Raw genomic sequence first — 24,172 nt, 5'->3', positions numbered from 1 at the left:
TTGAAAGGATGTGATCGCCCATACAGTGTGGGCAAATTGGAGGGCTGGTTCGGTGTAGGCATCTTTTAGCCGTATGCATGAACATACAGCAATGAAAACATTGAGTTAATGGATCGCAATCTTCAATTTTCACTCGTTGAAACTGTATATTTAGTTTACCGAGTGCAAGGAGACTTTTTCGCATTTTGCCACTGGTTTCCATGATGTAGCTAGTGAATTGGCGCTGCTTTTCGTTTATGCTTGTGTTTTTTATCTCCGTTATAAGTGTGATTTTGTTGTCTTCACTTTCCTTGTAAACATCTTCAATTCCTTCGTTCTGGGTAATTATTCCGCAAACTATTTCGTCTTCAGTAAGATTGGATTTTAATCCTTTTATTATTATTTTTGGTCTTTTCTTTTGAATTTCATTTACCACCAAATCGGTATTCAGTTTTTTTATTTCGGCGGTTAAGGTATTTGCATATTCCTTTTTTGGGCATGATATTATTATTTTTCTTCTTTTGTTTTTCTCAAACCATTTATTCCTATCTTTATGTTACTTCAATTTATTTCTTTTTTTATTATCTTTTCAATTTCTTCTGCTTTAGCATTATTTTTGGTCGACGAAATGATGATTGAGAATCTCTCTTCTTCTCGAGGAGTGACTTTGGTTGTTGATAATACCTGTGCATAGGATGGTGTTGTTGCGCTTTTCATTATTTTTTCAAAGTTTCCCACCAGTTGGTCGTTTTTTTCGATAAGTTTGTCTTGTAGTTGAATTATTTGTTGTTGCATTTTTAATATTTCAGATTTCACTTCATTGTCAAGATCAATGATAATTTTTTCGATATTAGTTTTGGTTTTCGAGTCTTTAACGGTTTGTATTTTTTGAACTTCATTTTTTAGCGTACTTAACAACTCTTCTACCGTCATGAAAGTGTTACGTTGCGGAGTAACGAGAGCGCGAAGACAGTACCGTGGGACGGGCTGCCGTTACGAGCGTAAGGTTATAACTGATGTATTCCAAATGTTTGTATAATCGTTTGTTTGCAATATTGAGATTATTTCCAGTACTTATTTACGGCATCAACTGGGATTGATTAAAAAATATAGCTTGACTTTCGTCAGTACACTTCTGATCCAGACGACGCATAGTCATTTTGAAGGCGTTCGCCTTTGAAAATTTCTTTTGCGTTTCATTTTATATCAAGGATAACAAGCCTTCAGATTTGAATATAATCTCTCCTTAATTCCACCACAAAGGGAGACAAAAATATGAAAGAGAAATTAGAAATACCTATACCGACTTTTTATTATACAACAACTGCTGTTGTAAATAAAAGCATTCTTGTCCAACAGATTACGCTGTTTACCAACTGCTGTTGTAAAAAAAGTATGTTTGCCCAACAAATTACGTTATTTAAAAAATATATGTTTTACCATTCACAGGTGACATCTTTATAATATGCAATGCAGCGTTATGTCAAAATTTCAAAACAATCAGAGAAGAACTTTCGGAGATTTAAGGTTTTAAATAAACGACATTTGTTTTTTACCTATATTATATAGATGTCACCTGTAACTGGTAAAACATATATTTTTTCGATAACGTAATTTGTTGGGCAAACATATTTTTTTTACAACAACAGTTGGTAAACAGCGTGATCTGTTGAACAAGCATTCTTTTTATTTACAACAGCAGTTGTTGAACAGAGTAATATTTTGGAAAAACATTATTTTGAAACAGTGCAATTTGTTGGATGTAAAAGCAACACGCGATATTGTTTCTGGGGTACAGCTAGTTATAAATTATAAATTTCAAATGAGATGCAAATTATATGTTAGAAAATTACAAATTAGAAATTTGCTATTTTAAATGAGAAAATTAAAATTACGAATAACAAATTGTATTTTACAAATTATAAAATAACCCATTACAAATTAAAAATAACTAATTAAAAATGCAAATTACAGATTACAAATTGTAAATTATAAATAAGAAAAAAATATATAAATTACAGATTACAAATTATAAATAACAAAATAAAATTAACGAATAACAAATAAAAAAATACAAAATGATAAATACAAATTAAAATGAAAAAAATTATACTTAATATCAAATTAGAAAACAGCAAATTATAAACTACCAACTATAAATTGCAAATTACAAATCACAAATAACAAAATTAGAAAATTACAAATTACAGTACAACATTAATAATAACATGGCATTTATATAGCGCAGTTTAGTATCATTTCATTTCAAGTGAAAACATTACAGTACATTTACATATTATGAATCAGATACAAATAAAAAAATTACATTTTTTTTTTTTTTGTTTTGTTCACAGGATAGGTTCACAGGACCTTAGTGGGGTTACAAAACTTGGTCACGGGAATATTTCTACAGAATTATCCTTCCAATCCTGGAGGATTAAAAACTTAAATAATAAAATAAAATATATTCTAATGCAAAGAGATCATTAGTGATAATAAAACGAGATAAATAATATCTACGAATGAAAGGCATAGAATACTGTTTGTATTTGGTAGGCAAGAAGTGTCTCTTCTTCCTGAGACATCCCCGACTCTTTCTAATTCTAACGTTCAATGTTATTTACACATTTTACACTTTCATCAAGAATTTCTAATAATAATAATATCATTTAGAATAATATACAAAAGGGATTATCCGGTCTACAGAACATTGCTTTAGTATTAAACCAAATAGAAATACATTTTTACTACAAACCCGTACCGTTTTCTTACCTAATTAAATTGTACTCATAGGCGAGTTGCATAAATTATTATTATTGTAGTTATTGTAATTTAAAAAAGAAACCAATCAATAATATGAAAGACATACTTTTTGCTGTAAAAGATTTGCCTTTTTGCTGTGGTGTCATTATTTTTATTCGTCACTCCCCGTTACACTTGATTACATCTGTTACACCTGTTCTAGATACGATAAAATATAAACGCAAGTAAATGATGACAGAAAAAGGTGTAAACTATTTTATGAACTTATTAACTGTAATAATATGTTCATACAAATGAAATGTTCTTTTTCATAATGTTATTTATTTTACTCATAACTTTCTTTAGAAGTTGATGTTTCAAGATCCAGCTCGAAGCGGGTATTTCGAATACGTTTCTTCAGTACTGACTCGACTCGAGCATCGAACGGTCATGCGCGAAGCGTTACACAAAAACGTGTCCCCGTAAAATCGACCTTAACACACCTGTTGATAAGAATCAAATTCCTTCGTCGCGAATTTGAATTTCTAAACGGAAGATCTTCGCAAGTGCCGCGGGATTGTGCGCCTTCCACCCTCGTGAATAAGGGTCAGAATAGCGTGCGAAAATATTTTTAATTTCTTTATGACAGCGTAAAGACTGGTTTTAAGGTCATCTGTTCGTCTTTGCATGTTCAAATTATTATTTAACAAACACAAATCTGTTACAAAACACTTTGGTGTAACGGTGAAAATTGACTTCAAATCTGTTTGCCGAAGGTTCAACACCCAACACAGTGCAAAAATTGAAAAAAAATTGACATGTTTTAAATTTGTTTAGTGTGAACTTAATTGTTTTAAATATTAGTTGAGAAATAATATTAAAGACTGTTTGCACGGTCAACGTTTGTGGTCGTTGAATTCAACTTTTGCGCCGTGTGACCATATTTACAATGCTGAAAGTGGATTGTAAAAGTTGCTGACATGTTGAGTTGTTTGTGATGATTTGTGCCTAGTTCGCTAGACTAAATATTGGATATTCATCAATTTTTGCTGCAACTGGATTAACCACACATTTGCTTAGGTAAGCATAAAATTATTATTATTTTGGATATTAGTAACTTTGTGTCGGAACATTATTTGACACGCGCAAACTTTTTGTACGTACATCATTTTAAATGAACACCTCAACTAGTTTCGACATAACCGTTTCTTCATCAGAACATTACAATTTGTAATTAAAAATTTAAATGTTAGAGACGACTTACGTGAGTCTATGTGGTCGAGTGGAAAGATTCTGGTCTAGCAATCCAGAGGTTGCAGGTTCTAATAAATAAATAAAAATATTTTTATTTATTTACACATCTTCGGATCTACCGGATCTGCCCTGATGATGGACACTGCAACGCTGTCCGAAACGTCGGCTAAAGAAGGAGTTAGCGCAACACGGGATAACACCCCAAAAACAAACAACAAAAATAAAAATATTTTTATTTATTTTATTGTTTCACAATTAATTGAAATATAAAAAAAATAAAGTGTAATAGTACCTACATCTGCGGCACATTCCATAGTGGAATATACTCTCAGTATCGCCATGCTGATAGAATCTTTCAGAATTTCAGAATTGAAACGTCGTTTGAAATTGTTTTAGTCATGTTTGGTGACAAGATCTGAATAGTCAGGTACTTCCCCACCTTCTTCTTCCCCTTCTTACTACTTTCAGCCTCACAACATACCCCAATTGGGGATGCCATAGTCTCACTGGTTCCGGACGGTTGTGAGCAGTAGTTTGGTCTCTTGTGAGGTATTCACATAGGAAATACAAAAAAATCTGAGATTTTATTTTATACATTTGGAAAGGATAGACATAGTCGGGGACGCCTTAGGAAGACATGGCACGATCAAGTGAATTATACTGAAGTCCTAGTACCTGTATTTGAGACGAAGCGATGTGTGAATGTGAATGAACCAAAAAGTGTGTGGCAAGACAGAGTTGTGTTGCGGTACATTCTATCTGCCTACCCCTTCGGGAAATGGCACGATGTTTAGTTAGTTAGTGAGTTAGACAGGACATTTTTTTCACAAAAACGGCGCTCTACAAATTATATAATTATTATTATTATTACTTAAATTTGGTTTTTTTCATGGCTCTGACGATATGTGCGTGGTATGTAAGTAGCTCTGACGGAGTAAAAAGATACTATAAAACACGGCTACCATCTTGACACGATTGACCGGACCACGAACAAATTTACAGACATACAGAATGCAAAGTGGTTTGAGTTGAAATCGGACATCGCGACGCTGTCAAAAAAGCAAGAAGTAACCTACGTAATGATTGTTATTTAAATTTAAAAAATTAGGTTGCATCATTATTCTTTGCGTGTTTTCTTGGATAATGCATTCTTTTAACAAGGTCACCATTCGATTTCAATATCGATTATAAATGTAAATGAGCTTAAAAAAAACATCTAGGGTTCCCATTGTAAAATAGTTGCTACCCGGATTCGCCAGAGTTTCAAAAAGTTTAATTTTATTCAAGGTGTAGTGTAAGATACCTTCATTTTACGAAAGAGCACCATTCCGAAAAAGATTACTTTAAATAGCTTTAGGTGTGTTTTATGACCAGATCTGAATAGCAAGGTACTTCCCTGCCTTCCTCTCTCCATCTCTTTCCTCTTCCCACTTCTCGTAGCCACAACGTCCCCCAATTAGGGAAGCCATAATTCCACTTGTTCCATACAGGAGCAGTTTGGATAATTCAGATAAAAAAATGATTTTGAACTAGAAGATTACTTTTAATATATACTCATACTATAACTTTCGTTTAACATTGTTTGACACTGTGGGCCTCATTTGGTGCTTTTCAATGTTCATTAATTCAATAATTTCAGTTAGGTAAAGTTTTGTGAATTTAACGATGATAGAGTTCTCCATTCGAGATTTTTTTATCTTCATCAGACAAACAAACACAAAAAAACATCTCATGTTGATTATTATTAGTTAAAAGTATTGTATAAAAAGTTTTTCATTTTCATATAAAATCAAATTTAATATTTTTTCATAGCACTACTTCTGAACTGTTTACACTCATATTATAACAGGTGATAAAATGTCAGCGTCTAAAGGTGTTTATAACTCATATTATTGTTATAAATCTAAAACGATATTTACCAATTTGTGCAAGCACAAAGCAGTAAAGACGAATGATAATATTTATACATCCTTTCGTTTAGGCTATTATGTTGAATCACAGTAATAAAACAATGGCGCGACTAATATTTTATTAAACTTCTGATAAAATAATGAATTCCAATATTTGGGAAGTTTGTTTACAAGAGATAAAAGTCTCATAAGGATATTGAAATAAGGATGAAGATGAAGACAGGAAATTCCATTAAAGGATTACTGAACAGATGGCGGTTATTGTTAGTGTTGGCAAAAAATTCTCCAAAGAAGCTAAGCTAGCAGTCCACAATGGAGTGCTCTTACCTACCCTGATGTATGGCAGTAAGGAATAAAACTGTCAGAAGAAAGGTGGAAGTAGACTGAAGGAGAAGATTAAAGTAATTTTTTTATGTTTACATTATGAATACGTTTTGGATAAATTGAATCTTTTACTATCGTTTCGCTTGATTAGAAATAAAATAAAATTGTCAAATATAAACGGAAGGTCAAAAAAAATAATTCATTAGAAATGTATGAAAGTTTAAAAAAAAAAATAAATTGAATAATGGCGTAAAGTTCGTCAAATGATTGTTCGATTTGAAAATTGGAAATATATTCCGGATTTATTGTAAGGTTTAGCATGTTTATTTTACTAACCATTTCCGAAAATTCCTTCCTAATCTCTGGTAACAATGTGGCATTTGCGCAAAAAGTGTTTTTTGACGATGTCGTCTTCAAATTTTTCATGCTATCAAATATTCTCTGAGCTCTTGAAAAGAATGAATTTTGACGAGCTTCCAATAACTTAATTTCTCTATTAATTTCTAAATTTGACGTTTCGTTAGTCATTTTTACGATAAATAATATAATAACAATAAATCGTTGAATTAAAATAAATAATACGAGATCTTACTGTACTATCTAAAACTATCTACCCTACCCACATAAACAATTCTCTATGACACGACAATTAGCCATTATTTGGCGTAAACATAAATATTTTGGCCAAAATTATCTGTGACTTTCTTATAAAATTATTCACAAAATACATAAAAAACCATTTTTGCGCTCGAATTGGACTGTTTCTAGACTCCGTTTGCCAAGCGATTTTTATGCTTATTACCATTATTCGTGGCGATATAAGTATATACATATTGTTGGCTTGTGGTTTCTTCTGAATTTTGTAGAAATGAGATCCCTAAGGCGTATATGCTAGAAATATAGAGATTCCTAAATAGTGCAAGGTTTTGGTAATGAACATACGTCCATCACTCCTGGACACACTCATCTCGAGATTTCTACCCACTCCACATGCCTTCGCAGAACTTCCTTTCCTTCCTTTCCTCAAAAATACCCTTCACACAACATCCCCAAAAGATGATTAATCTCCTACATATATAACTCCTGTGTGGAGTTAATGCAAAAAAGAGTAATGTTTTAGGTACTTAGAGCGAATGCACAAAGAAAAGAGCCTTATAAATTATAGGTACTTAGAGCGAATGAACAAAGACAGGAGTCTCATAAATAATAGGTACTTAGAGCGAATGAACGAAGACAGGAGTCTCATAAATTATAGGTACCTTGAGCGAATGCACGAAAAAAGAACCCTCATAAATTATAGTTACATAGAGCGAATGCACGAAGAAAGGAGAAGAAGGAAGAAGAAAAATTTTACTACTCGATGATTCGTGGAAAATCATACGTTAAGTCTTACTTCCTGCCTCAAAGTTAGTACGTACACACAGTAAAATATTAACAATAATATTACGTTGCAAATGATTGCTTCGGAACCGTCCATGGTTTGGAAATGGTGTATTGTTGCTTGATTATGTTTCCTTTCGAAACGAACCCGGAACTATTTTAACGGCAAGGAAGTGCTTTAGCCATTATGTGAGTGACGTGAAATCGTTGTATACTCTGAGAATAATATAATATTTCATAAGTATGTGATAATATGATATGATGTCAGAATATGGACGTATGCCAAGATTTGGCCAAGATTATTGATTATAGCATTAATATTTAATAATTACCTTATGTAATATACAATTAGAACTCGTTTCGCGAAAGGATTCAATGATTAAAGATTGTTTATTTAATACTATCGTTGACGAGTACCCGGCGTTGTTCGGAGTTGTGACTGATTTGGAGTAAAGTTTGAGTTTTGAATTCTATGATAAATATCGACTATCCCCAACTTTCTATAAATATAATAAGCATTTTCTAAGTATATAAACCTTTCGAGAGAAATGCTCTAATTTATAGTGAACACCATATCAAAATTGTTCAGTAATTTAGAAGAAATAAGCGCACAAATAGACGCGGATAGCAACTTTATTTTAAACTATTTATAAATTAGAAATCAACTTTATTAATATACCATAAACAATAAATCATACACAGTGACAACAAAAATAATGAAATAAACAGAATTGCATATAAAAGCAAGACGTAGAAGAAGATGCAAAATTTATAATTAGAGTAATATTAGTAATTATAGAAAATATATGACATTATAGTCTTCTTGTACCTACATTCCGTGTAATTAAACAGATCTGCCTCATTTGCGAATCTATTACTAACTTAATTAATCTAGGTACAAGCGAGTGTTGGAATTGCTCAGTCCTATTATTGTTACATTTAAAAACAACTTTGAAACGAAAAAATCTCGTAGTTATGTGAAATTCAATGAAGCTAAGTAAATTAGGGCTGTCTATGCTACCATTAACAATTATAAATATCAATATTAAATCGGATAGAATCCTTCGATTTAATAAATTTAATTCTTTCACTAAATTATTATATTTCAATGGGAGTATTGAGTTAAAAATTAATGTGTTTTAGGAATTTATGTTGAATTCTTTCTATTGAATCTGAATTTATTTTAAAATGGGGGTGCCAGAACGAAGGCATATATTCGATTTGACTGAAAATTTGAAGTTGAAAATTTCCAATGAAGCCAAGCATTTTCATTTCGTTATTATTAATTGCGTTCATATGGGATACAGAGTTTATTTTAGAGTCGGAAATGATTCCCAGGTCATTAATATCATTTACCGAGGGAAGGGTTGAGTTATTAAGTTCAGATGGAAAAATAATTGTCCGACTTATTTTGAAAAATCTTATTAAATGACACATATTAATGTTAAGATAAAGTTTGTTTAGAATACACTAATTAAGTAACCTATTTATGTTACTTTGTAGACAAATATAATTTTATATGTTTTTTTTTAAATTATTTTGAACATGTTTAAGTCGTCTGCAAAAAGTAACAAACTAATATCTACATCAAATGTATTAACATATCATTCACAAATAATATTATTTAGTAAAAACACCATTTTTTTTATTTTTTTAAAGATAAATTTATGTTTACAAGAAAAGTTTTTTTTGCAAAGCACAGAGGATAAAAAATTATTATAAGTAATAATTATTAGCCTGAAACAAATACAAATTTATGTTTAGAAGATAAGGTTCTTATGCAAAGCGCAATGGATAGTAAATTATGAAAAAAAAAACAGTAAAACACAAATATAATGGGGAATTAAACCCGAACCCTTCCGATACTAAAATAATAATAATAATACTGTTGTTAATTATTAAAAAATTGTTTCATACAGCGTTCTATATAATATATGATATTTCACAAAGAGGCTTCTATGCTGATAAGTCCCATTTGTTTCAGTCCAAATATTTAATTCCGAAAGCATTACCCAATTACATTACCAAAAAATCTTATAAGTGCTAATAATGATGATAAGTTCTTTGTGAAACTTTTGTTTGGTTTCTAATTCGATATGTAGCATGCCCATTGCCCACAGTAGTTACCTGAATTATTTGAGCAGCCGTACCATGAGTTCGGTGCTCTACATTTCTTGTACAATTATATTAGTCGGCATATAAAGAGAGAGAGACTTACGGATCCGTAGGCAACGTACATTTTGAAAACAAAGCAATCAGTATATAATGATAATTCTATGAAACCTTGAAATGTCAGTGGAGTGAACGGTTGCTTATTATCTTGTGGAATGGACATGGGCATGTGAAGGTAAATATATGTCTTATTAAATCTAGTCACAATTACCTTAACATTTCAGACATCGAAATGTTTTGCATGGAATTCAAAGACAGGAAAAAATCAACCCGACAACAACAAAGATTTTTTTTGTAATATCTACATACATCTATTTGTATTAATTGATGCTTTAAAAAAATCTTTTGGTTAGACTAAGTATTGTAACTTCCCTCCCCCCAGGGACTGGCTCTTTTTTAACTGCTGTGATAAAAATTCTAAAATGTTTTTAAAACTTAAATAAAAATTATTTTTGTGGTTTGACTTAGATTTGAACCTTCCTTCCCATAACAGGTCAACACTGCTGCCAAATTGAATAGTTTCAACATTTATTTCGAATATTATCTGTTGTAAATTTTAAAATATAATCTTATCCATTTTAAGGAAAATGATTACTTGATTACCACTAAAAGTTGTAAGAATGAATTGTCACCGACAATGAGTCTATCAGCCGAGTTTCAGTTCGATCGGATGTCGAGAAGCAGGTTAATTTCCACTTTCAAGATTCAATTTCATTTATTCATTAATTATTTCATTCAAACAAGAAAAAACTTTAATCAAATTGGCAAACCTTTGACCTATAGCATTCAGTCAACTTCTTGAACAAGTGTTGTAGAACTTGAATCTCCTCAATCATGTCATTCTTTAGTTTTCTATACATTTAGGTTCCATAAAACCGTCTCTCCCAGTTTCTTCAGGTCACACAGCAAGTTGTCCACAATGTACAGTTTTCTTCTGCATAAAGACATGCTACCAGATTCCAATTTTGACAATATCAAAGTTCCGGACCTATACTGGAATTCAAACTAAAAGAAATGTTGCTAATGACTTATGGACTTTTCACACGACGCTTATTTTTATCAATAAATTGCCCGCAACGTTTTAAATCAGATTACGAAAAATTTAAAAATATTCGTAATAAATTAGCAATATTTTTTATCAGTTAATTTTATTCGTGTAGTTGCGATTAGAAAAGAAATGGAATTATCGTGAGCAAAACCATTGATCACATATCATTTGCCTTTGCCATGATGTCAACAACTCATCAAAAATACATGCGAAATTCACAAAAATTATTAATTATAAATAGTATTAATACACGTTAAATTAGGTAAAACGATGACAGGCCACAGATGTCAAATAATTTTTTCATTCGAATCCATAAAAGACGACCCCCAAGGAAACTGGACGAAAAAAACAATCGTGAAAAGTGCCCAATAATACTGTTCAATATCGCAATAAATTTTGGAATAACTCAATGACGGTATTAGGAGGGACGCTGTAGTAGTAGGTTGATAATTCAACACTCTTCCTACATATATGTACAGTATTCATCCTTACCTTACGCATAAATAAGGCTCATAAAGATCCTTACTACCAATTTTAAATCTACTTATTTATTAGATACATTTAGTTACAGGTGCAAAGGCTTATAATATTTAACGAAGTTGACTTGCAGGTCGGTACTTATTACTAAAAAACTCACTTAAAGCTACGTAGTATGTGGTCAAAAAGAAGAAGTTAGTTTGAAGGGGGGATATGTAAACACGAATATCAAAAAACGATAGTATTTAAGCGTAAATTGTGAAAATATTTAACAGAACACCACTCATTTAAAATAGAGCAAAAATCTCTCCAATAATGCCTTAGTTGTATATAAAGATACACTGTGATTTTTTTCATACATATAATGAGTTAAATAACGGAAGAAAATGTGTTTTCAATCATTTACGGAGTATAATTTGCGATTTCTATTCAGGGAATTTCAAATTATTACCGTTAAATATTTTTCGAAACAACCATCCTTAAATTCTGCAGATTAGAATCTCGTGTTTCTTTGAATAATTTTAATAGTAATCTATAATTTAAACAGCTTAAGGAAGGCCCTTAAGCTATTAAAAGCGTGATAAAACTGAACAATGGAATAAAACGAGTATTGCTAAAATACGCCAATCTCAATATGTTTAAAATTAAGTATTTAGCTATCTGCCAATCGAATTTTATTGTTACAATGAGATAAAACAAGTATTGCAAACAATACGTCAATCTCGATATCTATAAAAACGAGTATTTAGCTATCTGCCAATGGAATTTGTATGTACATTATATCAAACCTATACAATTATACACGCTATGTTAAAACTTAAGATCACCATCACATTCTGTGTATCTCATCGAAGATGCCGATGTACAGGTATTTTGCAACGTTTCAATGATTTATGAATTTGCGATGACCTCTGCAGGCTCGAATCACCACAAGGGGGTCGCCGGGGTCTGAAATATCAAACAGGTCCGGTCCACCAGAGAGGCTGTGTAGCAGAATAACAACATGATGTAATAATGATTATCATCTTAGAATGCCGTGTCAATGTGGCCAATCGCCAATGGCAGCGGTATTCAATATGCTAATACCAGCAACCTGCAAACCTGCACAACAAGATGTTAATATTGTAATCGACTGTACTTAAAGAGGGTCTAGAATCGTGTTAAAAATAAATAAAGCTTATTTTTACAAAAAAACATAGAGTCCTAACGTGTCCGGCTAAGGAGGTGAAATAATCACTTTCAATGGGTGGGTCTCCTCCAATGTAATTGAACGTAATTAAAATATGATTTTACATCTTGGTTTGTGCCCTGTAGACCCCAAACAACTGGACCGATCTCGCTGAAAATTTCAATGTTTGTTCTTCTTAGTGCCAGAAATGTTTAGACAGTGGTTTGAATCTACCATTCAAACCATTGTGTAAACGGTTCCATGATAACTCAACACAGTGACAATGCAACACATTTTTTAAAAGTGATATAAAGTCATTATAAACGATGAAAACAATTTTTTTTAACCTAACCTACATAACTAACTAACTAACTAACTAACCATCACGCCGTTTCCCCGCAGGGGTAGGCAGAGAGGACGGACCGCCAAACAACTCGGTCTTGTCACACACTCCTTGCCTCATTCACATTCATACATTCATACATAACCTACATAACCCATTACCTACATAACCCAGTTAATAAAGTTTTTGTTTCATCACTTTCCATGACTTTATATAACTTTTTAAAGATGTGATGAATTATCATTGTTTTTTTTTTTTTTTTTAATAAAAAAAAAAATTAAAAAAAAAATAAAAATAAATTATCATTGTGATGATTTATCCGGTTACCGTCTAAACATTCCGAAGAAGAAGAAGAAGTCGGGGACGCTCGAGAAAGACTTAACGCATTATCTCTGCATTGGAATGAGATACGGAGTGAATATAATTAAGTTTTTTAAAGTAACATTAAGGTATACAGTAGTGAATAGTATAAAAAGTCAGGAAGCCCGAGGAAGACAAAACACGATAAAATGAAACACATTTTATCTTTTACTTTATTTGGAAAACCAACAGTTATAATTATTACAAGGTATTGTGTAGTAAGTGTTAATTATTTAACCAATAATAGGTTTTCACTTAGATATTTTAATTATTTAGTGAATATATATATAATATTTATGTAAGAAAAAAAGTGACATTAGCCTATAGGGATGGGATGGCGGAAGGGAGGGGTATGGGATGGATCTAGTCTGTGTAATGTGTAGCATGTACGTACGTGTATTAATAAAAAATAAAAATGATAGTAAAATTATTTATAAATTTTAGGTTTGAAATTGTGGGGTGCTGAGTTAAATAAGTCTAATTCACTGTATGAAGTATTAAAATTGTATGAAGCACGGTGAATAAAAGCATTTTGTTATGAGTTAGTGTTACATTCTCTCTCTCTGGTTTCAATCCTGGGATTGGTTTGCAGCAATTTTATCTAATCTCCTCTTCCATTCTTCCCTGTCTTGTGCGGCTCTTTTGACTTGTGCATATGATGAGCAGCGCACGTCCACCAGCAGGTCCTCCGGGTACTCTCGGCGTGGGCGTCCCCTAGAGTTGGTCCCCTCGGTCATACCCTCCATTATGACATGCAAGAGGCCTTCTTGTCGTATAACATGGCCGATCCATCTTGCACGCCTTTCGGACAAGGTCCCGAGCAGGTGCCTTCCTCTTTAGCTAAGTTTTTTTTTTTTTTTTTTTCTCTTAGTGTTACATTGAGGGATGTTTAATGTGTGATTTTGTCTGGTTTGTCTGATGGGTACTCTTAATTGAATTCTTTCTAGTAATTCCGGGCAATCTATCACAGAGGTGGCAATTTTTTGTAAAAATAGTACGACTGCGGAGTTTCTACGACTTTCCAGTGACGAAATCCTGAAAAACGCTGCTGACTCCTCGTGACTCAGATAAGGAGTACCCCGAGCAATGCCGTGTATGGTGTGTTTGGTATAAACATAAAACAAGGAAGAAATGTCAGTGTAATTAATATCCCGATAAACATTTCTTATTTTTAATCTACTAGCTGTACCTGTACCAGTCTCTTTGTGCACATAGAGAAACAATGGCGCGTATTGCCTCTTTTGTCAGAGAGAGACGCTTTTAAAAAATAATGTTTTTACCTGTCACAGGTGACATCTATATAATGTAGGTATATAAATACACACGTGTATTCGAATGCAACGTTATGTTAAAATTTTGAAACAATTGGTAAAGAACTTTCGGAGTTTTTGAACAAACAAACATTAATTTGAACAATTCATCAAATTTCAACGGTCATTTTCGGGTCCTGTGAAATTCCTATTCAAGTAATTACATCATTATAGGCTAGTTTCTTGACAGAACTGAAATAAAAACAGAACTTGAAAAAATCTTTCACAGAACTTGAAAATTAACTTTGAAATTTGAAAAATTGTTCAAATTCATTTAACAACCCGTCCTAACATTTTTATTAATTTAGATTATTTTAAATTACCTGTCGATAATGAAAATATTGTACAGGTAGTTAATTTGTGCGGGTATCGAAGTGGGTCATCGAAAAACGGCAATACGTATTGATATTTTGCAATAAATGACGAATACCTATTTTCGCAAGAATTTACGAGCGAAATTAAAACGACTGCAATGTATTATTGCGGTAATGAAGTATTGTTGAATAAGCGAAAAATATTGTTTGTTTAGTGATACCTAATTAAAAGTATGCGGTGAAAGAATTCATTAATTTTAACTTGGTTAGCCAACCTCATTTTATGAAAATAGTCGGTTATTACCCAAATTCAATTATAAAGGCACAAGAGCTCCTCTTTTCTGATAAGGTATACATGACCAATTATGTACCTAAATATAATATTTTGCAAAAAAATGTATGTATTAATGTAACTATGATCTATATTAAAAAAAAAAAAAAAAAAAAAAAAAAAAAAAAAAAAAAAAAAAAAGGTTGGTATATTTTTACAATATAATATGTGATATTATTAATGTTTATTATATTTCGCATCACTTCGCAAATTTTAGATCTATGAGATGGGTTCGAACCTATTACCTATTATTTGAGATGGGCAATACGTCAGCACTTATGTGAAATGTTGATATATTATGTATAGTGACCGGATAAATCATCAAAATGATAATTCATAACATCTTTAAAAAGTTATATAAAGTCATGAAAAGTGATGAAACAAAAACTTTATTAACTGAGTGACGTAGGTTAGGTTAGGTTAAAAAAAAAATTTCGTCGTTTTTAATGTTCTTATATCACTTTTTAAAAGCGTGTTGAATAGTCACTGTGTTGAGTTAGCATGGAACCGTATTTCATGCAAATGGCGCAATGAAAACAAGACAAGATTATTTTGTCATAACAGTCATACCAATTCTCGAAGAACACGGTCTTGCATTTTTACACTTTAAAAAAAGGTTTTTACCTGATAATCAATTATTATTGTAGAACTGTCCTTATTTTGAAACTTCCTTAAATCACTATTTTCGATTAATCTTTATAACGAATTGGTTTACATGATGAAAACCAAAAAATATGCTTTAGATAAATTGACTGTTCCTATCGTTTTCCTTGAGTAGAATTCAAATAAAAAATATTTACTCGATATAAAATATGAATGTAAGCTAATAAAAAAACATTTATTCAATATAAATGTATGCACGCGTAAATAAAACAACATAAAAAATACAATATTATGGCTTAGATTATGAGTTTTTTTTTGCTTAAATAAAAACCACCTTTACACTTGAAATCGAGTATTTCTTGACTCCGTTTGCCAAGCAATTTTATTACTTATTACCTATATTCGTGACGATATAAGGAATACCAAGAATATATACATTTTTGGCTGGTAGCTTCCTCGTAAGGGTAGCTTCTTCCCCCACCTTTAAAAGGTCTGTTACTAACCGGCGAAACATCTGTCGTTTCAAGAAATACGTTAGAAGTTAAAATGTTTACTACGGATATCCCAGCAGGTGGCAAATGACCCTACATCCGCATTTCTTGCAATCAGGACTCTTTTAAAACGATCAAGTTTCTTCATCCTCACATTCATAATCGCAACCATTAAGGCGATGCATTACGTAGTAATGCAAAATCATGTGGTTTTGGTTTGAAAATTTGATCACCTAGAAATTTTTCAGATGCTTTAATTAAATACTGCGAGTAGAACACATCTTGACCTTTAAAATAATAGAGTATTTTTTAGATAAGTCTTTTTATAAGCCCAGAAAAAATAATGTATAAGGCCTATGAAAACTGCTTTAAAGTTCAAAATCTCTTCTTACGAACCCATTTTCGGTTATGGTTTTATTGTATAATGTGGCGAATTAAGTTATTTATTAAATGATCGAAAAAAATTTAAATATTTGTGCCTGAACATCCACAAAATAAAATAAAAGGCACTTTTTGGCCATGTTTTTTTCTTACATAAATCAAAAAAGGCGGATAGTGTTAAGCGGGAATTTAAACCTTATAGCCATCTACGTAAGGGGTGTTATTGATAACGGCTCGATTAAAAATATTACACGACGTATCGTCTTAAGCTATTGTTGAAATATATTTAAAAAACCAACTGACGTTCTTTCTTAGTTCACCTGGTCAATGTAAAATGAATGCAAAATAAATTACAATCTTGGAACCCCCATGTACCGATAATATTGTCCTTAGTTTCTTTGTAATGGACGAAATATGTATTAAGAATGATTAAACTTTGGAGCAAGTGACTGAGTTTTTATATCAAGGATATATGCATTGTTCACACGGGCGTGATTCGTTCACTGACAGGAAGGCAAATGCAATAAAATTGATTAAATGGAGGTATGAATGATAATGATAGGTATAATGAAGCAGTGCTAGAATTCCCCAAGGTATCTGACCATAGCTGTGAGCTATGGATTTTTATATTTGAAATATGATTGATACCAAGCCTGATTCATAACAGTAATGTATAGAATTGGCAGAGGAAGGACAAGAAATAAGACCCCGCATTCCTAATTTCTTCCGAAATTCTTCATACTCTCCTTAAACAAGAAAAGAAAAGAAATCAGAGACGTTTTCAAATACAGGGTTTTCCAATAAGAGGTGTAATGTGTATTTAATTCCGGCCATAAAATGATTTTTTATGGCTGGAATTGGATGGTATTGATCTGGACAACGTTTACTTTCAACAAGACGGCGCTACGTGCCACACAAGCAACGAAACCATTGATATTTTACGGGAAAGGTTTCCGGACCGTGTTATCTCTCGAAGAGGTGATCACAATTGGCCACCAAAATCTTGTGATTTAACACCTTGCGACTTCTTCCTTTGGGGCCACGTAAAAGAGAAGGTCTACGCCAACAGCCCAGCGTCGATTCAAGACCTCAAAGATGAAATTCGTGAGGCTATGGAGGACATAAGGCAGCCACTTTGCGATTTGGTTAGGGAAAATTTCATGAAAAGGATATGGTCCTGTAGGCGTGGTCGTGGTGGTCATTTGACTGGTGTAATTTTTCACTTTTAACGGCATACCTTCTTCTTTATAATGAAATAAACATTCGATCATTTATATTAAAAAATGGCATTTTTCTTTGAATATCAAAATAACACCTCTTATTGAAAAACCCTGTTAATGTGCAATGATGTTATGGCAAGAGTCATAGCAAGAGTACGAATGAATGGAAAGCAAGGAATTCGTGTGTCTAAATTATTTATGATAATTATGTTTTCAAGTCATAATAGGTAATTTTGTAGAATTGCAAGAAAGCCGCATTGGTATGAACAAATAGTGAGACGCATGCCGAAGTTATTACCAATACATTTCTATGCTCAAACGTTATTACCACTTTCAAAAATACACGACATATTACGTAATTCATCTATTATTTAATTTGTTTGCTTTTCAAAATAGTTTGTTTCTACACACAGTTACGTAATTATTCGTACGCGAGTAACAAACAATTCTGTAAATCTTTATAGGTATAAATAATACATCGGCTTGCTATGTTTACGCTCGCAAAATTCTAAAAGTAGTCGACCGATATCGCTGAAAATTTCATAAATTGTTCTTATAAGTGCCAGGAGTATGTAGAGAGTGGTTTGAATGGCAGAAGAAATCGGGGACGCCCGAAGAATACTTTACGCAATATCTCTGCATCGGAATGACAAACGTTAAAGTCAAAATAAAATTGATGTTGTGTAGTTTTTTACCAGTAATATTGTGGTATACGTACTGAATGGTGGAAATAGTCGGAGACGCCCTAGAAAGATATTAGCAATAGCGAAATATTGCGGACTCCACTAGTGAAACATAAAAGGTTTTATATTGAAATATTTTTAACCGGAATGGCGTAACCATCAGCTTCAAGTATAATTTTGTTATTAAATTTATTAAACATTTTTTATTCACTTGCATTCCTAGTGCATCCGTTCCTAAAAGCAAACAAAACAATATTCCAAAAAGGACCATACTACATGGCCATTAAAGTATATATAACAACCTTCCACATAACATTAAACAAATACAAGATACACACAAATTCAAATCGTTACTAAACACTTTCCTTGTTAATAAATGTCACTACACGTTCAGTGAATACCTCACGTAAATGAAACGCCTATTTTTATTGGTATATATATTTGTATTTTTTTTTTCATTGGTATATTGTTATTTTATCTGTATAAACATTGTAATTATTATAGTAAAACAAATAATATTATGTAAACATTGTAATTAAATAAATGTGGTTAGCTGGAAGAAATGGGATCTACCCATAAGCTACACCTTTTGTAATTTTTATTTTACAATAAATAATTTTTGATTTGATTTGATTTTCAAACAAATTACTTGTCTTATTTAATGGCATTTGAATGCAGGATCTTTATTAAAATGCTTTATTATGCTAATACAATCATAAGTTTATATTATTCTTTGGACGAACCTTGCATTATTTCCTAGAAACCAGATAAGCTAACATCTATGACAGATCATAAAATCGTCTTGCCATAAATTTTATTGCAGCTAATTTGACGATCGCAAGAGTTATATAAATAATAGCACGTGACGCTTTTCCTTCCAACAGATGGATGTTTTTACAAAAAAACATTTTCTTACTTGGCGACATATATATAATATAGGTATATGAAAACATACGCGTATTCGAATGTAACGTTGTGTCAAAATTTCAAAGCAATCGGTGAAAAACTATCGGAGATTTATGATATTGAACAAACGAACATTTACATTTTTATTCAAATAGATTATATCTAGTGAAGTGAATAAATTAAGAAGTTGAAATTAATCGACTTCTCGACATCAGATCGAGCTGAACTCTGCAGATTGACTCGACTTTTGTTGGCAATCACGCATACGAACGCAGATATATATGCATTTATATGATATTGGATAACATTATTGAGCAGCGTCCTCGTTCGTGACTCCAGAAGCCTCCAGTCAGGTTGTAAGGCTGATCGGCTTGTGTTGGCTTCTTTCGTTTCACGCCAAGGATTGGCTTGCCGTTTTGAGAGAGATTGAGGTGTTGAGAGGTTCTCTTTCGGGAGGAATGCAGATTACGCCAAACTCATAACTGTTTTTCATAATTACGCGCCTTATGAATTTACCCCACGAAGTCGGCTACAATCGCATGTAGCTGATGTTAGTATTAGGTCTACCAACACAACAGTGACAAAATATGGCGGCGGACTGTCCGAATATGGTCATAATATCAGATCGCGAAGTGCAATTTTATTAAACTTTGATCGGCTGTATCTCCCTCAATTTATTCTTCCGCACCTTAATTCTTTTTTTAATGAGTTTCTACACACTTTTCTCATCTGGAAAGTGCATTTTTATTCAATTCCCAGAGTTTGGCGTAATCTGCATTTCACCCTCTCTTTCTAAGTAAAACACTTGTGTTTTGGCTTGATATGTTTTAATATGTCACAAACAAGAGGGTAGACTTAAAACTCAGAAAGAGAAGCGAGAGTTGATTGATAATGAATGATAATGGAGAATTGAATCCTAATTTGAAATCACCATGCTATTTGTAAACAAAACAATATTTGACGTGACCACAGACACAAGATATTATAGACGCGAAATTCATGATAATATTACACTATGACGTGCCATAGACATAAATATTTAATATAAAAGGTGGCACAGACAGAAAAAGATAATGTAAAAGGCTCTACACATCGCGATTATAACATGATAATGTGAAAGAGTTTAGGCTTGACTGAATTTAAATATAAAACAGGACAATCACAAGATACGACACGCAACAATTATAGCTGTTAATACATGTGCAAAATAAATATCAGTCAGATCCAATCGGGATTTGGCTCAGTTGTTAGCGCGGTTGACTCCAGTCCCTGGGTATGAAATTTCAATCCTCAGTCAATTTTTTTTAAAGGTTCAAAAGATATTTTAAATGTTCACAAGAGTTAAAAGCTAGTCCCTGGAGAGGAAGTTTCAATCCTCAGTCAAACAATAATATAATACAATATAATATCTTTGTTTTAAATACATTTTCTTTTTGTAATTAAAATATATGTATTACATTAAAAAAATACAGTGTGTGGCAAGCCTACGCACGACGGAAGTGAAACTTTTAGTATTCTTCTCTCTCTCTCTCTTTTCATTTCATTCTTTCTTTTTTCTCACTTCTATCTCGTCACTACTCATTTTTGACACTAAAACTCTGTTCCAAATCGAATAAACCACAATCAATTACGTATTTCACTCGTATTACACTCACCGCGCAGTACACGAAGCAAGCAGCTGATGCCTGGCATGTGATATTTAAACATGTAATTTGCACTTGTAATTTTTCGTTTTAGATTGGTTTGAATTTTACCTTACTTGAGAGAAGGCGATACCCATATAAAGGTAAATAATTAGTTTACCATAAATAGGACATTGAATTGAAATTTTGTAACGGGTTTATCAGGAAGAGAAAGGGCATTATTATATTTTGTGTCATTTTCTGATTGGAGGCCAAAGAATTGTGTGGTATTCGGAAATGTCATTGAATCTAATTGAAGGTCAAAACTAATAAATATATAATACAAATTATATTTAGTCGCTATTATAGGTTGACTATTTATTATTTAAATCGTTCTGGTTGACATAATCAAGAGCAAACTAATTTGTAATTTCTGTTTGATTCGAAATCAATAACACTCCTAAGTGAGGAAATAGTTTTAAATTCGTATGTTACGTTTTGAAATACGCAACAACGTGATAATTAGTTTGGTTTTGTGGTCAAACGTATTTTTGGTTTAATGTTAATGAGTTTTACAAATAATATACTAGGAGTTATACGCACCACCGAAATAACATAACGGAATAAATCCATTCTAACTTTACAGGTAGTAACAAAATGTTTACACAAAACCGTCACTGTCGTAAAAAAATAATTACAAACATTCAGAACAGTTAAGTTATGAAATACCTGTCGAATTCAACTACTGTGTTTTCGGTTGTGCGTCTATCTGTAAATCTGATTCGATGATCTCTAGAACTCGGGATTTGCTGAACGCGTTAACTGATTGTTATACGTACCTATATATTTACTGAGATTTCTTTTGCATAACTTATTTGGTAATTTTTAGAACTTACGGCTGTTGTTCCCAATCCTACTGATCAAGTGTTGAGCCGAAACTTTGGTTCAACAATGCTCAAATGCACAACTTCGCTCTTTCTAACGGAAAAATGGCGATTGAGCGATCTACCAATTTTAGGAAGCCAAACTACTGGATTAAGCTTGCCTCAGTAAATGACTAGTTATAAAAAGTGTCGACAGAGTGAAAAATATTCGACACGGTGGCATTTAAGTCAAGCTAGCACTTTATTTTTAACATATTACGCACGTTTGTTTAAAAACACATATACATATCGGTTTATGTATTAGAGTATTTAAAAAAAATATATTTATCATTAATAATAAATACAATATTAATTTATAATTGAAAGTTTTTACTTTGATGTCATTTTATTGAAAATGAAAGTGGGCCGGGCCACTAAAGATAATCAACGGTAAAGATGTTTGGAAACATGCGAATCGACCGATACTGAACAAATCACTTGGTTGATCGGAGCCTGAGATTGATCGTTCAAAAAGTTGGGAACAACGGCCGTTAGTATACTATAGTATAACTAACTGACGTGTACCCGGCGTTGCTGGGGGTTATCCTTAAGAGATAGACATATATCATCACGGAATTTTTTGTAGGCCTTTTTAAGATAGAAAATTCTGTGTCAATTATGTTGTGTGTTGATATATCTCATGAGGTTAAGCCAGCGTTAGCAATGTGGTACCCGAAAATATATTTTACGTCTTAATTATAAAACATCGACTTTTATCTACTTTCTATAAGTATAATATACAAGTATCAAATATGTAAACTATTCAGAAGAAATTTTCTAAATTTATTTATTTATTTATTTACACATATACGGCACAACACGTCCCATTAACATAATTGACATACTTATAATAGTACAACAACATGAAGAATAACAGTATAAATGTTAGTAAAATTTAAGAAAATAGGTAAAAAGTAAGGTAATAAGTAGTGTATAAAAACTATAATGTATAAAAGTAAATTGTAAAGTGAATAGTTTAAAATATAAAGTATTAAAGTACAAACCATAATTTATTAGGAAAAAGTAAAAATAAAAATAAAAATTTAAAGATTGAAATAAAACAATAAAATGTACCAATAAGATACCTATCTCAAGGTACCGACAATGATTTAAATATAAAAAGTAATAAATCCTGGATTATGTTAACCGATATGATAAATTTTACAAGTACTTATGATTTCAAGTGCATTAATAGTTTTAGAAGTACTGGTAGGCATATATGTTTACATGATGTATTTACGTGGTACTAGCAAACAAATTTAGTTTAACGCATCTTTTGTATGAAGACAGATTACCGGCAGCGTGATCAATATTAGCATATTCATTGCCTAAAATATGCAAGCGATTTATGGTTGAGTTTTGTTCTGCGTTCGTCATAGTATTGTCACAGTGGAAAGGTGTTTTGAGTCGAGTCGGTCTACTAGGTACATGGTAATTTATTAATGAGACCAATTCAGGGGAGTCAAACCAGTTATTGTTTATTTTAAATAAAAAAATAAGATCATTGAGTATTTTTCTATCTTTTAACGATAAGAGTCTCATTTTTTGTAATAAAGATTCATAGTTTATGTCAACCGCGGGAATACCTAATTTGAAATTAATTGATCTGAGAAATTTGCGTTGGATTCTTTCAATGGAGTTTGCATGGCTTTTGTAGAAAGGGTTCCATATGGGGGAATTGTATTGTAAATGACTTCTAACCAGAGTTGTATATAGTATTTTAAATGTTTGGATATTTTTAAAATCTTTACAAATTCTTACAATGAAGCCCAGAATTTTCATTGCTTTACCCGTTATTATATCAATGTGATTGGTAAATAGTAGTTTAGAGTCGAAGGTTATTCCAAGGTCCCTTATTACAGGTACTGACAATAAACTGTGATTGTTAAAAGAGTAACTATATTTGATAGGGTTTTTAATTCTAAAGAAACTCATGATTTGACATTTTTTTATGTTAAGTGTAAGTTTGTTAATGGTACACCATTCTACGAATTTTATAAAATTGGATTGGAGGGACAAGCAGTCGTATATATTTTTTATGATTTTATATATTTTCATGTCATCAGCAAATAATAATATGTTAACATCAGTGAATATGGAAGTGACATCGTTTATGAATAGTATAAACAATATTGGACCAAGGTGCGAACCCTGAGGCACACCACTAGTGGCTTCAAATTCGTAAGATAAGTGTTCTTTAATACAGACAGTTAGTACACGTTTTGATAAAT

General features: G+C 31.9%; 1 protein-coding gene across 2 annotated transcripts in view; it reads left to right on the top strand.

The window, feature by feature from the left end:
* The first annotated feature begins 3,158 nt into the window (after window positions 1-3,158).
* The window catches only part of LOC149413529 (uncharacterized), a 279,540-nt gene continuing 258,526 nt past the window's right edge, over window positions 3,159-24,172 (top strand). The window contains exons 1-2 of one of the 2 annotated variants that reach the window (XM_089644729.1): window positions 3,159-3,338; window positions 3,559-3,801. The gene's annotated coding sequence lies outside the window, so the exon portion shown is untranslated. Of the gene's footprint in view, window positions 3,802-24,172 lie in introns of both variants that reach the window. The other variant, XM_089644728.1, reaches the window with a different exon arrangement.

The sequence above is a fragment of the Hesperophylax consimilis genome, chromosome 21, assembly GCF_061612785.1.
Source record: "Hesperophylax consimilis isolate HC1 chromosome 21, BYU_Hcon_1.0, whole genome shotgun sequence".
Lineage (NCBI taxonomy): Eukaryota > Metazoa > Arthropoda > Insecta > Trichoptera > Limnephilidae > Hesperophylax > Hesperophylax consimilis.
This window is presented reverse-complemented; position numbering and strand designations above follow the sequence as displayed.